This window comes from Acanthaster planci, linkage group LG05 (assembly GCF_054643075.1).
Source record: "Acanthaster planci isolate LZ-2023a linkage group LG05, COTS_SCS, whole genome shotgun sequence".
Classification (NCBI taxonomy): Eukaryota; Metazoa; Echinodermata; class Asteroidea; order Valvatida; family Acanthasteridae; genus Acanthaster; species Acanthaster planci.
The window spans coordinates 11,967,261-11,985,145 of record NC_141781.1 but is presented as its reverse complement, the minus strand read 5'-3'; the positions used below and the strand labels follow the sequence as shown (position 1 = coordinate 11,985,145).

Sequence of the window (17,885 nt, the reverse complement as noted above, 5' to 3'; positions counted from 1 at the left end):
AAACAGTAAACTTTTTGATAGCTGGCTCTATTCAACAGTTTGAAGAATATTTCTTTTAATCTTCATAGTCCTCTCTACTCCAATTTTATTAAAAATTTACACACACTCTAGGAGGTAGGGTTAGTCGCCCTTGGTGAAAATATGGCTGCACTTTGAAAAAGTGCTAGAAGATCAGTTGGATATATTTAGAGGCCGGCATTAGATTCACTCTCATATTAATTGCATTCCAAAACTGCCGTTGACTAGATGCAGTCTTCAGGCATATAGCATTTTATTCAAGGTTACTTTTAATGAATTGAACTATTAAGTGAAGGTAGAGAGCGACTGTTTGGTGTTTTATGACAATTTGATGATGATTCCCTCTGGTGGAATAACTGCAGGTTTCTCCAGAATTGTAACGAGGCAGGTCCATGAGTCATCTTTGAATGAAATCATGCTTTTACGGTAGAGTGACTTCATACATCGGCAATTATTAAAATAGGCACATCCGCCGCCCACCCTAGACGAAGTCAAAACTGACTTCTGACTGCTCGTTTTGTAACTTTTTGAGAAGAAATATCGATTGGAGTGAGTCACATTTTTCTCTCTCTCCAAACTTCACGTCGATACCGCGTCTATCAAGGCTTCGAGGTTACAGAACCAGGGGCAGTCGTTTTCATGCAGGGAATCGGCGAGCACGGTACCAACCTATACGCCCCCTGTGTTTAAACTATGATGCCCTGAAAATAAACAACTGGCCAAATGTCCGTTAAGAATTCTCTGGGACAGCATATGCATTCCACAAACATTCAATATAAACAGAGAGTTGTGTCTTGCTAGACATGGCAAAATGTCAAGACTATCATCCATTTCGCTGCTCCAAAGTTTGGCATAATAAACAACATGCATTGGATAATTGTTTCTACACAAAACCTTAGACAGTATGACATTCATTAAACCACATTAGTTTGGACGATCGATGTAATGGGCATGTGAGCACGTCACGAAAATGTGGTACATGTAGCGGTTCTGTTCTCACTCGTCATGGCTATTCATCAGTTGCTTTGATAATTTTATAAAGCCTATATACGGCTACTGAGATAGATTGGCTTTGTAAACACATCCATTTCATTCTATTCTTTCCAATAGTCCGTGTGTGCAAATTTCCACAAGCACGCATGAAGTGGCATACGATAAATTTAAAAAAATTCAAAAGCCCAAGTGAACACAATACAACAGGTGTAGATTTTTTAAGTAAGCGTTATATTAAACAAAAGAGTTAAAAAACTTTAGGCAAGCGTGGATATAACGCGTCATGGAACTGTTGAGAACTACATTTGTTTCTTTTAATCGAACGTAAAGTCCGTGGTACAACTGCACAGTTCAATATCATAAAAATGCATGTTCACTGCCCTGAAAAGTGTGCTTTCTATGACCGCTTTTTAATAATCCAGCTCGTCTCGTTCATTTGTATGGCTCTCATGACAACATATTTACTTCTTCATAAAATGGGGAACAGCCTCTTTAAAAGGTTACAATCATTTTTTTTCAAGTCTTATTCAGTTTTTAAGAGCTGTTCACAGCAATTATATTCCACAAGGATCGGTTACAACTGTAACTTGGTGCCGCATACATGACTTGTAGTTCCTTCGGTGTAACCGAGAATAGATGACACACAACTCAAGCATAAGGCTTCACTAGTATAGCCAGTAAAGGCTGAGTGCCTTCCAAGCAGGAAAATAGATCTAGCATATGGTCCCCTAGCAAAGTTACATCCGATGAACACAGTGGCAGAAAATCCTTGACTCAGACCTGATGATCTTTCATATTTTAACCAATGACAGCTGCGTACGCCGTAGGCGTCTGAGGAACTTTAGAATAGGATAATCAAAGCCAAGACAAAACAAACTGTCAAAGTCCAGGACATTCAAAAATGGAATCACATCTGTTCGAAATATATTTTAGGTCATCCCGTGGCGTGAATGACAATTAAATTAACCGCGACAGAACGAAAGGCGCCCTCAGTGTCAAATTTTGTTGTAACAAAGTTATTGTGATATCCATTCTCATTACAGCTACAAGCGCTCACCGAAGCCTGTCGGTCACGGCAAGAATGTTCGAATGTCTTGTGAAACTGCACAATGATTGATCTAGGCGTTCTCGTCCACCGTACAATCTGAGCTAGTGTACAGATCATTTTAATGCAAGCTAATCGACAAAACTAACAAAAGTACGATTGATTCCGCTGAAGGTTAAAAAAATGGATCCTAGTTCAAGGCATTTTTGGCGTCGTTTAGTGATGGTAAAAACACAGCACTTACGATTACACCTGCTGTTCTACTGCTTGGATACTTGCACGTAGGGTATAGTATTGCCAAATACTGTGTTTGCTTTGCTGCACATCTTGGAGACGAGAAGATGGCACAGGCTTTTTCCAGTGTGGGTTATTACAAATTGGGATGGTAATAAAATGCTTAAATTTATGTGATAAAATTGTAATTATCTGGAGTGCATAATGCTGAAGGAAATTTATGTATCTTGACACCTGTACTCATTGTGGCAAAAACACTGTTACACCAACTGAAAAGAAGAATAAAGATCATTAGGCTACGGTGAGGCTGGTCGTTCATCCATTTGTTTGATGAATTATTAAAACCTAAATTTCAAAACAAAATAAATGATAATACATACGGAAGGGAATTACCAATGAAACGGAACGTTTCATATCAAAGCTGTTTGACGCTTTATAGAAGACTTTATCGACCTCATTACAGGATCTTGCTCACATGTGAAATGAGTTTAGGCAGATTGCTGCAGGTTAGTCACCCCTCACCGGCTGAGCCTGCAGTTAGTTCGCTCCGGAGATGAAGTTGGCACCATATACTACTATTGCCTTAAGTATCACTAGAGTGTGGACTTAGCGCCTCGGGAGATCAGGCACGGGGGATCCTTCCTTGACGCCTAAGTGCGGTAGACGTGCCACTTATTAATCAGGCTGCCTGTGTCTGCATAGGAGATCACCAGCCTCAGAAAAGTCACACTTTTGACTCTGTGCTTCGCTGGGAAAAGGGTCACTGAAATTGCCGTCGTCAGTAGCGTCCATGTAGCCGTCACTTTGATGTTAACTTCTGAAGCACAGCGCCATTTAATGAAGCTATAATGCTGCCCCGTTATCGACCTATCATAATTCTTCCGTGAGTTGGTTGCTCTAGGATCAACTTACAACATCCAAAAAGGACTGCGGTAAAAGAGCATATTCAACACAAGTTTAACTGAGGGCAAAGAGTGCATTTGTCAAAGTTAGGCCTTGAGCTGTCAGCCTTAAGGGCTGTTGATGAGGGTGTTAAACAAAGTCAGACAATGAGCAATCTAGGTGGTTTCTTAAACGCCAACACAACACTCGACAAAAAGAGTGGTTGGTCAAACGATGGTGAATCCAATCACCATTCTGAAAAGAGGTCCATATGGTGATTCTTGAGATGAAACTGCACGTTAACAAGACTTTGCATTCAATGGACGAAGCATATATTTTGGTCTCAAACCGTATACGTTATGTGCCGTTTACATAAATCTGTGAGATGTGTAAAGTTACCATCTTTTAACTACGATATCATAATATTTCAAAACAAATTTTAACTATCAAATGATCCAAACCAAAGGACCAATGTAAAGGGAAAAGAATAAGCCAGGACGGTATTTAATCTTTTAACAGAAGATGAACTATGTTGTCTGATGGGTCCACTTCCATCAAGGCCTAGCAAATGTGTTCACTTGTAAGGCTCTTTGCAGCACACGTTATGTCAGTTTATACCCATCAACATGGAAGTCATATCCGTCGCTGCCAGAAGCCCGCCTAGCTGGCAATTTCATGGTCGGTTAACGTCATTACGCCGTCTACACTGTGGCGACGGCTAGGATTAATGAGAGGACGTTCTGAGTTTTAAAACAATTTCAGAAAATGAAGCTACTGCCGCACACTGTGTTTACCGTGTCAGATCATGCGCGCTTTCTTTTCGAGTGTCATTTGGTGTTTATTTCATCGCTGGTTTGCCTGTATGATCCTCCACAGTAACGACAAAAACATCACCCGTTCAGCTCGCAATTTCGATGCGTCAATAATACTAATACTCAAAGTCCACTGACTTCCCACAGGAGATGAAAGTGCAGATTCATACAAGGGTTGCAAAGGGCGGCCGGGACTTTGAAAATTTTAGCCTTTAGGTAAACACTAAATACAATTTCAGTAACGTCACGAGGAGATCAAGCCTGAGCCATACGCGTTTCTGTATCCTGGTATGCATTCATCGACATCCTTGCCTTGCTGCGGAGCTCATTACTGGGTAATGCACTCTCGTGCCACTCAACTTTTCTACGTTTTGACAGTGATAAGCTTAATAAACCTCCCGACAAGTGAGGACTTGAGGATTTCCCTGGGTGAATCTAGATTTATGGACCTGTCGGTCGGTCTTGATCTCTTCAACAAATGCCATCCTGACAGATTTGGCCATGGGACAGGGAAACCTGTTTAGAGGAATCTAAAGTGACTTAAGTCATTATGGACAAAAATGGTTTTAATGAATCTAACAAAGCATGAATCACGTTTTTTACATGTAAAGGTAGGTTACGCCATCGGTAAAATTACAAAAATGGGACTGCCGAATAATCCTTGAATATCTTACCTGGAAAAAAGGAAAAAACAGCCTCGGTCAATCTGTAAAATATTTCAGTCAGAATACTGTCGTTTTTTAGAAAGTAGATGTTGCATGAGTAATCACAAGAATAAGGTTTCAAGTAAAAACAAAATTGAATCAGTTTGAAGTTAGGTTTTATCTATGAAAGTGATTTTGTTAATGCCAAAATTTCGCTATCACCATTGAAGCACAATGGTATGGTCCAAACTGTCTGAGCATGGCTAAGATGATTGCCATTTCCGAGTTGCAGAACGATAGGATTTTTGTCAACAAAACTGTTTTCCAAATGTTAAACCTCCTGTGTTTCCAGATACAATTTCCTCTTTGCCCATGATTACTAGTATAGTCAACTCAGAACCTGAAAACTCATCAACTTGAAATCTGACGCGAAAGTGTGCTCATAAAGCATAATCGCGCACGCACATGCATGTACTCTTCGCGTCGCGGACATGAGTTGCAAATCAACTGCAGTAACTTACTGCTCGACGACCTTTTTTGGGGGGGTGCTTTTGCTGTTTGGTTGTTGCAAGTAGTCCTTATCCTATGTCCCACCTCACCAGTAAATTGGGGTAAGTGAGGTGGCCAATGGAGTAAGTTGATCGCACACACACAAAATACGTAAAACACTCGATGATTTTTATTGAAATTGTTATTGTAATCACAGAAACCTTTATTTCTCCTTTTCAAACTTTCATGCTCTTACGTGTACGTCTGACAAATAATGATAAAAGAATAAAACAAAAAAAGCACTCGTGAGTTTGTAAAATATGAGTTTTTACTATTAAAATGCGTCAAAATTGACCAGCAAAAAGTATGGCTACGATTGGAGGTGATTGTCGAGACCAAACAATGGCTCTCCACCCAAATGATTGACGCCTTTTTATTCACCACTGTGGTTTGTTGAAAATATTTTCTGCAGAAAGTATTTCTATCAAGCAATAGATAAATGCAACAGAAAAACTGCGTGGTGTGCCCCTTAACAAATATCCCACTATCCCCAAATTTACATTAGAATATTGCAAAAGATGAATAAGCCAAATTCGCTTAATGTTTTCAACTAAACGTGATCAAAGTTAATTCTTCACTGATTGGGGGCTGTATTGACCACTACGGGTACCAGATCAAATCACAATCAGATCACACCTCACAATGCCAGTTTGTGTCAGCATTACTGTACAACAGGCGCGCCACACACCTTTCCGAGTTGACCACCTCACACGTTTCCGATTTGACCGGTCTACAGGTCCACCGATCATCGTCAGTACAGACCAGAGAGGTATGTGTTGTAAATGGGACTGATCAAGTACGTTTGATTTCATTGGATGTCGCCGATGTAGCCGGCAGAATTAGTGAGCACACGCCCATTTCGTCGCACGTGATGTTTACATTAGCTAATCAAAATCAAGAATGCCAAGTGATTCAAAATGGCAACCTCCATGATACATGCATGGTTATAATTTGACTGACTTTCATGCGACTGGATAGCACGTGGCAATTGTTGAGATCACCTACATATCGTTAACAGAACCAGGCATGTTTGCAGGTAACGTGGAATTCTACCGCAACGGTAGTAAACCGTGATGCGATGGTCCGGTAAATGGGTCACATCGCAGCGGTGTGCAACTGGCTTAAACTGGCCCATTTTTGTACAACAGCTGGCAAAACGGCTCTACCATTAACAGGACGTAGTTAAGGTAGATGTACATATCTCTAGCGCTACGAACGATCACTAGCCTGCACTGGTGTGTACGTGGTAGCATTAACACTGAGGACATGTAATCCCGAAAATTCAAACAGCGTTTGGCTGGACACCATCTGTGGAGCTATTCAAAATTTGTGCATAAATTATTTTCTTGTGTTATGCTCACTGACGCAATTTTAACTGTAAATGTACATTTAAAGTGTGACATACGAGTCTAAATGCAAATTCGGTTTCAGTGTATGCAAAATGCACAAAATAATTATTAGGGGTTTTACCAGTTTCGTTTCCAATGAGTAGGCCTATAAGCGATACCAAAAATTTAAATCTGAGTTTATTTTCTGCTCATTTCGACCAGGTAGCATGTCGTCGATGGCTAATCTAAAGGCTTTAGTTTTAGTGAAAAAAGAAGTCAGGATGGCACACCAGCATTTTTATTCTTTTGAAGTTTATAAAATTAATGTAAGCCTTAGAGCAGTCTGCCAACCTCGGATGACAACACTGCAGGCCCAACTAATGAGACTGACGTGTTTGGTACCCTTAAGGAGACAATGCTCTTCTGTGTTCACTTGGTCTGCACTTTTGGACTATATTACAACTACTGTGTCTCTAATACGATATACAAATCCCCAAACGAGTTACATGATGAACTTCTGATTAACCTTAATGAGATCTTTTGTTTATTTACCCCGTCTGTGAGAACTGGCAACGCCTGCAGTGACGTGAATGGATGTCTTGAACGTTAATAAGTTGAGGGGCTCCCAAAATAACCAACGAATCTAAAATTGCTAAACAACTGTTTTAAAGCGTTCTTTCAATGCTTTTTCCTTATTTTCTGGATTTAATGCGCAAAACTTTAAATCATACACACACTCAAAACGTACAAACGTCTTGTGGCTGTTGTACAATCTCAAACTTATGTGAATCTGGCTTCTTATGCATCCGGGATGACAACGCGTTGTGGTCACGGTTATGAGTATTAATGTCATAAACATACCTACAAGGTGAATGATAAGTTTAGGTCAGGGAGATGTTAACGTTACATTGGATATTTTACACAAGTTGTGAAGTAATGTACAGATGAGTACTATCAATAAGAAGCTAAACGTTTATTTTATACCAAGCCTTCAGAAAACACTGAGTATGTACAGTGCTTTATAATAAACTCAACGACAGTATGAATAACCCACCGACAGAAGTTCAATCGTGTACCTTTAAATATTGTCACAAAATAGTTGACGGTCATTTCAAATCCAAACGTGCACGGCAAGGATTCCAAGGTGGAATGAATCCATATCTGGACGCAAGTATCATAACTTCCCATACGTTAAGAGTCACTTTAAACTACACATCCGTCCATTCATGTTCCATTCCTCGCGAATGGAAGAACATAAAGTTACACAAAAAGTGCCTCCACGAAAAATGCATATGGACTATAACTATACACTTACTTCAATACGCGTACCAACCTGACATTTCCCCTGGCAATGATGCCTTAGGGCCCCCGAAATTACCCTACAATCAAATAAGTAGGAACTTGGCAGAAGAGTTTATTTCATGAATAAATATAGTTGAACTAATTTGCCATCCGCTGATTTCCACTGCGAGTGTTTTGAACACGGCAATATATTGATGCTGAGGGTAATCATGTATACCATGCTGTGCACACCGTACATGTAGAAGTGAGCACACGTCCACGGAATGACACAGGTGGCATCCCCCCGGTAAATGTTGGCATTTTTGTGATCGGACTTTAGATTTTTTACTGCCCCCATCCTTTTGTGTGCAAGCGTGACATACAAAGTACGCATGCGCGTAAATCCGGTTTTTAGGCTTGACTAATGAATCATCCCGCCCCTTTTTGTGGTGTGCAGAAAAAGCATTGTGAAGAATTGTTCAGACTTCCGACGACTAAAATGCATTCAACATTACTCAAAGAAAGGGAAAAAAGTTTTTAAAAAACATAAATATGACACTCTGAATGCACAATACAGATATACATCGATATTGTGAACATTCACTTCATAATGTTACATGGTTTCATCGCCGGGCAAATCATCCCCCGCCTCACCCCCCCCAAGTTTCTGGTATAGATTTTCACTGCTGAAGTGTGGACTTCAGCCCAAATAAGCTCATATAATGTAGGATTAGAAGACCCTGGGTGGATTTGCACTAGTCCAAATAATGTCCCCCCCCCAAAAAAAAAGTCCCACGTATTTTCGGGACAGATTATTTTAATGGCAAAATGAAGAACAGTTCGGGAAATTATCACCAAGAAACCAGCTCGTAGAGGAAAAGGAGCATTTTGCCCGAGTTCTCTGGTTAAGGGTACGAGAGTGTGTGTAGGGGGAGGATTGTTTTACAGATGAAGGAGCAAACTGAACATCCCCCCGTTGTCCTTGGTTGTCAGGTTAATGTTCAATGCTTTGTCGAAAGTGTCTGTGCTTTGTCTGTGGAGAATGTTTCTACAATAGGAAGCACAATGCTTTGTCCCCTGTGGTATAATAAGGCACTGCTTGGTATGCATTTACAATATATTCTGTGCCCACGCAAGTTAGTTCAAACTACAAATTATAACCTTACTGAAAAAGCACTGACCTTGTGCAATCAAACACCATTTAGCAGTTTTTTCAAGAATTAATTCAAATGCCATGGTGGGTGACATGTTTGGACCTTTCCAAAAATCAAACCTAAGTGGACTATTTTACCGATGATTTTACCGGAAAACGGTGTAAAACGGCATTTTATTTAAAAGGGTACATTTGATCAACATTAACTGTGGAATAATCTAAATCGAGGCATTACATATCACATGGAAGCCTGTAGTTCGCTCAATGTATGTGGTAATGCGCATCTATTACGATGCAAATGGTGTTTACGGATAATAAGTGGCTGGTCCTTCTGTCTTCTTGACATGCCACATGCCGTATACATTGTGGCGCATGTACACAAACTTTAATTGAATCAAGAAACTTTTGAAATGGTGCAACGGGGGTAAGTATTTAAAAGGCGTTAGCGCGAGAAACAGCGCGTGAACCAACACGCGCGGGAATTCCATTCGTTTGCACTGCACTTTCTGGTTCACAGTGATGTCACACTTCAGTACTCTATCCGCCGTGAGCTGAAGTGCAGCCTAACCGGCAAAAGAAAGATACATGAGACTAAGGCTGCATCCGAATCTCTTGTCTAGAGCTAGGTCTAGGTCTCCCTCCAATGGAAATGCGTGGAGACGCGCAGACATTATACCTATCCGTAGCTCTAGAAGCCCGTTTTGGACCCGGCCTAAGTTTTCCAAATGGGTTCTTGTACACGTTTTGCGAGCACGCTAAGACCTAACATTCCAGACTAATTTGTTGCGCGTACCCAGCGTGCTCCGCGTCAAACGCGCATTAACTCGCGCGCCCAAACGGTGAGTACAAAACACATGCGTTTATATGTCTATGGTAAAACAATACAGCAAATTTCATTTCAAAACACGTGCTCTATTGTTCCTGCTCGGAGCAGATAAAGAGGTGAGTGTTGTTGCTAGCCACAGCCAGACTTTGAACACACAATATATTGCATACGGAAATTCAGGTGCCGACCATGTTTAAAGAGGTTAAACATGAAGACGGGCGAAGAAGATATGCAAATTTCAAACTGAACACTGATGTGTTGCTCAAACCAACAGGTGATTCATCTAACCGATGTGAACTAAATTCGAAGCGCGTTCGAACTCAACAACTCTAATGGACATGTCTGCTACCATTGCTGCGAAGAAAAACGTGTCATGAAACCTTATCAGGTGCTGCATTTTCAACGCATTGAGGATTGAGGTAAGAGCGAAAACCGTTGTCTCAATATGTTAGCTTAAGGCTACTCGAGTGACTGTGGCCGTTACCAAACAAACGCCCCCACTAAGTGAACTTCTCGTCTGTGCATAGCCAGTTAGATGTAATTCATTATTTACCCACCGATTGGGCACGTTACCAACTTGCACTATTGTTAAGTCACATGTTAAGGTCATGACATTCAGACTGGTATGGCGGGACTGGCAATGAGAAGGGTGGAATATTTCAAGTAATATCGCAATGACTGCTGCTACTTTCGCTGCGGTAGTTTTCTTTTCTCCGTGTGATTGGGTAAATCAGACACTTGTGAAATTATTCCTAGATTAATAATGATTGGAATCAGTTAAGATTAGCCATTCAAAGCTAGATTTTCCATTCAGATCTTAAATCAAATCTGTCTGCCTAATCTTCAGTGACAAGTATTCCTGTAAACATGGAACATTTACGCCAAATGAGGGATGTCAATGAAAGAAAGTACAGTATAAAATTCTTTTCATTCCTCTGAATCAATTTAGCGGCTACAATCTGTCTTATGTTATAAGAAGTCCTAAAGATTGATAGTTACACCAGAGAAAAAACTTTACTTATGTCAGTCGAAACTCTAGTTGCCAGTCAGTCAGGATACCATGAGTTTCATAACTCGGACAAGATCAGGATAAATTCTAAATGGGAGTTTTCATTTTGCATATCGCAACTCCCTTGACGTTCTTTACGCAAAGCCTGGACTTTACTTGACTACACGTGTTTATTACTATGGCAAAAATACAAAAAGTATTCCTTTTAAGTTAACCGATGGGGGCCGTGTGCTATGATGCTTACCTTTTATTCACCCGGTCAATGAACCTTGGGTAAAGACATGGATGCTCCAGCAGGGGTTTCGTGATGAAACACGTGGCAAATGCAACCTCTGAGGCGTCGAAGTGCTGTCCTTTTCTTCGTTTACCTTTCGCTCCGTGTTTGTCGTCGCGTCATTTGCGAAGAAAAGACTGAGCGTTGAAAGCGTCGCGCAATTTCAAAAGTAATTCAATGTCGGTTCAGTGTACGCCTCCGAAGAATAACAAGACTTTCACTGTCAAAATCCCGTTATTTCTCTTTGTTTCTTTCCTTTGTTACTTTGCTGTCGCCTTTTTGTAAAAATACAATGCTTTAAAGGCATTATCAATCAATTTGTTTTAATACAAACCTTCAAATGCACCTTTGTGTCTCAGATAGGACTAACCTTATTTTCAACTTTTGTTTAAATACTTCAAAGGGTATTTTGCTGCTTTTTGTTTTGTGCTAATGAGCAAAACTGTGACGTCATCCAAGGCAAAACTCCTAAAAGTCATGCATTTTGGTAGGTTTTTCTTGACTAACTTTTTCTTCTTTGATGACTCATTTTTGTTTATGTGCATAGGAATAATTGAGCACCAATGATTTTCTCAGGAATGTTTTTAGTAAGTAAATTCTGGGATTACAATTTTAACGGAAAACGTACGCAGTAAACTATGTCTTCCCTGGATGGCATCATAGCAACAGTGCTTTTGGTTGTCCCAGTCAGAATGGATAATTTTAAGTGTTTAAAAAACGCATTTTTCAGTGTATTGGACCAAACAGGAGTGCAAAAGAGTGTTTATACATTGCAGAAGAGTACAAAGTTCAAGAAACATTCTGTCTAAGAAAAATTGATTGCGGCTATTTTAATATCTTGTTGTGGGACTACACAATTAAGCCACTAAATTTTCATTTGCATTACAACCTTAAATATGACATGAGAATTTTGTTTCACCTGAAGAAACTGAACAATGCAAAGTACAAAAAATAAATAGAAAACCTTGAAAAGTGAATCTGACATCAAGGATGAAATATCAGGTTTCAGACATAACAGCTACGCTTAAAAAATTGTCCTTAATTTTACTCTTGTGAAGAATACAGACAGCCTACATATAAAGAAAGAGAACCCATATAGTAACATTACTAGTGATAGAAAGATTATAGCATACGAGTATGGCAAGGTTAATGGATTTGGTGTCTTCCTCTTTATCAAACCCAAAACTCCTACCGTTGAGATGACCGCCACGCCTTGATTGATTCTGGGCAAAACTCTTTCTTCGTGGGAAGATCTAGGAAAAGGTAGGCCGTCGTAGTTGCTCACCTTACAGGCGAGGAGTCCAAAAATACGACCTCTTCTCTGTTCCAGTAATGGTAGTCATTCCCACCGTAAAGCTGTGGCCATGTTCGGTTAACCATCAACTCAATGAGTAGTAAGTGCTACTGATAGCGTCCGAGACGGTGATCCTGTCTGGCTCTTGAGCGCACAATATTACCTCCTCTGCGATAAACGTTCCGAAGCATTTGCCCTCTGGAATTCATGCCGACCAGCGGAATACTCCCTCTAACGGTGACATTCTTACCAACTGATCGAACAAACAACTTGTTTGGACCGACCTTATAAATGCTCGTTTCAAACAAGAAATTATAATCATGTTCTCACACCTGATTGCTGGGCTTCACTGGGGCCTTGGCACCACGTCTGCGTTCACAAGACACATTAATTAAACACAATAGGAGCCTTTCCTTTTGCCAGATGATGGCTAATGGCCTGCTCCATTTCCAAGGACAGCCTTATTTCTGTGCATATAAGAAACTGCGGCTGTTTTACCAGCACCTACCTTATTTGCGACGATTGAAGCCATTCATAAATCATCAGCATCTTGTGTAGACAAAAGAGTAACATAATGCTTCCACATAGGCAACCACCTAGCGGGTGATTGGGGCATGACCTTGGTATTCCCAGGGGTTTAGATATACTCTGCAATATTTCACAAATAGTTTAACTGCTGTGCTAAAATACACCAAAGATATATTTGGATTCGTGTTCCTTAGCCTAAATAAAAAGAGACGGTTGAATTGTCTAATATAGTATAACATTATCATTGTTTAAAAATTATGAAAAAAAGGCGTGGTCAATATTTACGAATTATGAAAAAGAGACTGACTGACTGACTGACTGAGTAATTCTTTTTAACATTTATAAGAAGAACTATTTCAGTATGTTTTATCACTTCTTAAATGATTAGAAGCCTATATTACTCTAAACATCAGTCTACAGCCTTAATTTAATGGTTTAAAAATCATATCTATCTGGAGTGTTATTTTTAGCCAGCAGGATATATGTTTACGTCTTCTTTCCTTACGATCCACTTTATTACATTCACAATTTCCAATCAGCCAACGATCGATAAACCTAGCATTACCGGTAACATAAAAGCACTTCCTATGCCGTGGCAGGCAGCTTCAAATATTGGAGATGTTACAGGACGGTGATTTATTGCCAGTGTAGTTTCACAATCTGTGGGCCTTAGGTTGGCATTTATCATCAATCATTTCCAAAACATAATCAAGACGTCCTACTTTGACGACCAGACGTATCAGCAGCTAATAAAGCGTGCATGGTAACCTGTGGGTCGTAGATGTTTATGCAGAAGCCAAGCTGGAATGCCAAGGGGACTCATATTGGCGGGAAATCTTTATAGAATATTTTGTTTTGTTATCGTGTCCAGTACGCCGCTCTTTTGGCATCTCGGTAAACTGACAATCAAATCCATTGGACAAGCCCAGACACAGCGTGAGCTCATTAGACCGTTTGTCGAAAGGAATGTCACTGTGACAGACGTGCAAGTGTACGTGAGGTCGTATATATTAGTGAGAAATTAGGGAAAACCAACCCTTTTCCACGTCAACTGGAAATAGGCATCAAGGGCGATGGCAAATGTTTTATATCTGAGGGTATTCTAAAGTTAAAACCGTACGTTTTTACTACACTAACATACAAGAATCGTGGCTGTAAATCCCAGTAAGGACTAAAACAGTCTCAGCAATAGTTTGACACCACAAAGTAATGGTATTGTCACCTTCTACACAATGCATGCGTGCTTGGTTGTAACTGCTTTCAATAAACTGAAATGATAAATGCGTTTATTGACCTATAATAAGCATACATGGCATCACCAGGCCGCTGCTCAACCACTTGTTAAATTAATGTTTCATGTGAAAAAACTGTGCAAGTCATGTAGGCCTACTCTTATTTGAAATGAATGTTAAAATGTAAAATCTTTTTACTGAAAAAGTGGCGCTCAGTGCGTTTCCATTGGGGGTTGTGGTTGACGGGGTTATGCAATGGGCCTGCACTGGAGAAACATACGTGGCATATGCCACGTTTGAGAAGTTTTAAACTTCTCCTCGGAGCCGGTCAAATCAAATTATTTGCGTGCTAACCAGATTGTGGAAACCTACTCTTACTTCAATCTCCCGTTTTGCCTGAATCACCTGGAGAGAGGCGATGCGGGATTAGGGTGCGTATCTGCGGTGACAATCGCGTAAGCAGTGAGGCGAAACCCAAACGTAAGCATAAGGCCACTGCTCCGATACCTACAACTACACCTATGAAGAAATATTCATACCCAATACCCGTGTGGACGAGGGACAACAAAATCTGTTATTGAAGGTGGCAACTGAAATGAAAAGTACAAGAAAGATCTGGAACTACTAAAAGAAAGTAACAAACTAGTTTAAATACCAATTGGGAAATAAAAATTTAAAGTTCATGATAATTCACTATAATTGAAAATAGATCATAAATAGAAATGAACAGGTCGGAGGTAGAAATAAATGAAACAGCCCTTATCTGCAATGATACTAGTGCACGCAGCGGTTTTCAGGATACAGGGAGTGAAAAATACTGTTTTGCGTTTATTTCCCGTTTGTTTTCCCGCAAAAATTTTGCACACAATTGAGATTTATAATATGTTACCTTGTTTTGACTTTGTTCCTCGACTTAAGGTGTTTATGAATAGGGAAAACATGTGCTTAGCTAGTCTTAAACGTTCGTACAAGACCAGCTGGGAGAACGTCCAAAGAATGGACACAAGTAATGTCCCTGGTCTCCGGGTAAGGCATTTCAGCGTCCACTCTCCTATGATCTACATAAATTGTATCGATACGAAGAGGCTTATCTTTGGGCCTTCACGTCTTATTCCAACATACAGTATATTGAAATTCTTCATTTCCTCTGTGGGGTAGTTGCCAAGTAATATGTTTGTATACTAAACATAAGGAAAAATCTCAACTGAAATAAACAGAACATAGGCCTAGAATAAGTTTGGAAATTTTGTCAATATTCGAGGACCGTGGCATTCGTGGACGTGAGGAATGACGGACCCTGTAGCGATCAAAGTGACCTTAGAGATGTGATTTTTTTCTATTCAATATACAGATACTATTTCTTTAAGTCAATGTGTTTCATGCTTGTCTATTTTGGCAAGAATCGTCAACATCTCCACTCGTCTAAATCGTTTCCAGACGTTTTCAGAGAATTAGAAAGAGGAAAAAATCTAAACGAGGTGAGAGAGATCGTTCGGAAACTTCATTACAAAGCCACAAGCGAAGCGACTCGGGATGCCAGTTGCACTCTTGGGAGCCCTTGCTGGAAAGTACGACCAAGCCTGCCCTTGGTTAATTACATCACCGCTTAAAAATTATCAACCACTTACGTCCTCTCCTTGGGGCTTATGTGCTGGGGTTGGATAAAGTTACACGGAAGGAAGCCCCTTGGTAACTCTCGTTGTAAATGTCCTGATCAGCTCGATTTTATGGTCTGATCAACCAAATTATTGGTTGAAAACCTTTGCCGTAGCTGGCAATGATCACTTGAACAGTGAGTCGTGGCAGATAAACTTACAAGTCCTCATTTGTTTGGGACAGTTCACTGTCATAACTTAAACTACAGGACCACTGAAAAGTATACTGAAATTTCCGTCCGACCTAAGGGTTTTGTCGCTCTATCTCTGCGGTAATACTAGATAATTGCATTTTCAAGCTTTCATAACACGACTGTGTCGTGGACCATAATTGCTAGGGTTTACTTAGGGCTAAAATCAATAAATTTATCAAATTTCGACGGTTCTGTCGATCCTTTTATGCTCTACTTGAGCTATTTGTGACGCGAGTGATAATGCAAAAGTAGTTGAAACAAGTTGTGGGAAGTGGAAACTGTACAGTACGTGCATTTTTTATGTTTCATTCATTCAAAGATTTAACACGGCATATGTAACAACAGATTAAGGCAGATAAGTTGATAACATGCAACTGCTTTGCCAGTGAATGGGAAATGAAACTGGGTATCTTTCATGTGTTCTAAGGATGCTTAGGAAATGGTATTCAAGATGCCACTTTAATACATAACACGATTAGAAATATGGTTTAGCTTTCAAAACACGTACATCGGGGAACACAAGCATTTCGGAAACACAGAGGAAGGCTGATCCGGTGAGGATCCTGTGTGGTCAGCGAACGTATAAATTCAACACTAAATAACGGGTTCTCATCTGGAATGTCTTATACAGCCTTTGGAAGAGACCAAATGAGCCTTGCAAAGACAAAAGCAATCGGGGCGGATTCAGGGGGCGTGGAGGCTTCGAGGAGGGAGAAGAAAAGAGGGGTGTCATATTGCCTGAAATTGTACAACAAAACGCCTAGAATACAGAATGGCTCCCAAACCCACACCGTACGGTCATTTTACCATTACTGCTTTGATAACGCCCCACCCACTTTGAGAAAATCCAGGATCACCCCTTCCCCTTTCAGGGAAATCTTGGATCCGCCCCTGGAAATATTCCTTATTTTATTCAAAGCTGAAGTGAACGAAAAGTTTTCATTTGGGATATGACAAGCACTGTCACACATCATATAAAAGAGCCCGCAAATGGTCTCGGCGTGAGGTAAAATTTACCCCACACCGTTCAGGACAAACCTCATTTCAACTTCCTTCAAGCAAACGCTTTAGTTCAAAATCCAGACCGTCCTCCTCCAAAGCTCAAGAACTCCTTTCAATTACGGTGTTAATAAACTAGAGGAGGTGGGCTTAGGCCCTGATTTAGTTATTCCTTTAATGAATAGCGAGTCCAAGAATATAGGCCGATTCTATTTCCCCACCTCCGATAGAAATCTCCACGGACAACGTACCCGACGATTTATCATATAGATTGGGGAATGACGCATCTTCGTTTTGTCCCTTCCTTGAACTAGGCTCCCACTCCTGATTTGACGAGGCCAGCCCGCGTGGGAATTATTGATATCTCACGACTGCATGTTCAGCGCCCGCGTCCCTCTGTGCCCGCTGTGCACGGGGTGCCTTTGAAACGGGCACGACTGGCAAGGTAAGTTAGCAAACTGTGCCGAACCGCTTCACCAAACGTATTCTATTGTCACTACGGAAACCTCTGTCGCATGCAACTGAAGGGAGAAACCACCCTGATCAAACAGCCATCCGTTGACTTTTCACTCGGGCAATTTACTTAGAAATTAATATCACGGCGTGTGAATACGCCTGTGGGGCGATACATGAACATCCTACAGTATTGGTAAAACGACGCTTAAGTAGGAAATACGAATAGATGTGACCTGGAACCATGTCTGAGGGTGATTTACTTTTTAATGAGTGTTATGACGCCCATGTCTCAAAGCCTGTCTAAATCACGAGCATGGAAGTAGGTTCAAGGGGTCAAATAATTGTAACCGTAATTGTAATTGAAATATTGCACCAAAGAAGCACACTGTTTAACTTATGTCAAAAAATTTTTGTTTTGGGGAAGCTCGCTTTCTAAGATGCTCTTTCTCTTTGCACGAACACTTTAAGCGTAAAGGTTT

The 17,885-nt window shown here is 40.5% G+C and overlaps 2 protein-coding genes across 5 annotated transcripts in view; both read right to left on the bottom strand.

The window, feature by feature from the left end:
• LOC110981251 (G protein-coupled receptor 54-like) overlaps positions 1 to 17,885 on the bottom strand; it is a 64,761-nt gene that overhangs the window by 13,434 nt on the left and 33,442 nt on the right. The window lies entirely within an intron of this gene.
• The window catches only part of LOC110981226 (G protein-coupled receptor 54-like), a 131,015-nt gene that overhangs the window by 79,692 nt on the left and 33,438 nt on the right, over positions 1 to 17,885 (bottom strand). The window contains exon 1 of one of the 4 annotated variants that reach the window (XM_022238637.2): positions 12,241 to 12,819. The exons of 2 other annotated variants lie outside the window; for them this stretch is intronic. The gene's annotated coding sequence lies outside the window, so the exon portion shown is untranslated. Of the gene's footprint in view, positions 1 to 12,240; positions 12,820 to 17,885 lie in introns of those variants that run through there. One more of the 4 variants, XM_087137499.1, reaches the window with a different exon arrangement.